This window comes from Meleagris gallopavo, chromosome 1 (genome assembly GCF_000146605.3).
Source record: "Meleagris gallopavo isolate NT-WF06-2002-E0010 breed Aviagen turkey brand Nicholas breeding stock chromosome 1, Turkey_5.1, whole genome shotgun sequence".
NCBI lineage: Eukaryota > Metazoa > Chordata > Aves > Galliformes > Phasianidae > Meleagris > Meleagris gallopavo.
The window spans coordinates 182,442,497-182,443,039 of NC_015011.2; the positions used below are offsets into that span (position 1 = coordinate 182,442,497).

The 543-nt window shown below is 39.6% G+C and overlaps 1 protein-coding gene across 1 annotated transcript in view; it reads left to right on the top strand.

The window, feature by feature from the left end:
* Nucleotides 1-543, top strand: part of WNT11 (Wnt family member 11) — a 16,298-nt gene that overhangs the window by 10,715 nt on the left and 5,040 nt on the right. The gene's annotated exons all lie outside the window — the stretch shown is intronic.

Sequence of the window (543 nt, forward strand, 5' to 3'; positions counted from 1 at the left end):
GCATGGCACCATTTGTTTTTTTCTTTTTTTTTTTTTTTAACCTGGAGTGTGAAACACTGCATACTGCAAGAACCAATGGGGCTCTATGGTATTGCTGACTTCTTCCATGGTAACTTGCATTCTGGTTCTGGTGGATTCTTCCTAAGTTTTGACCATGATAGCCTCTTTGCACAAATTTGCATTGTGCTTCTGCACTAAATCTTCAGAGACTAGAGAAACAGACTTAGATATCTAAGTGCAACAGTGATGGAATTGGTGAAGGCCCTTGGCATTAACTCCATGGGAAAGCATCTGTTTTGCAAACTTGGTGGCTTTTCCCTAGATCTTGCAGGGGACTTTCTCTATTATTAATCACATGACATTTAGTATAATCCTTAAAGATTGTGTGAGACAGATGCTAAATGCAAATCACTGATAAAACCAACCTCACTCTTTTTTTTTTTTCTGAATACCACAGTCATGGAGGACCCAACTTTCCATTATCATGGATCCAACAGGTTGTTTTTCACCTGCTGGGAGGTCTGTCCTCTTCATTCTTCTGCA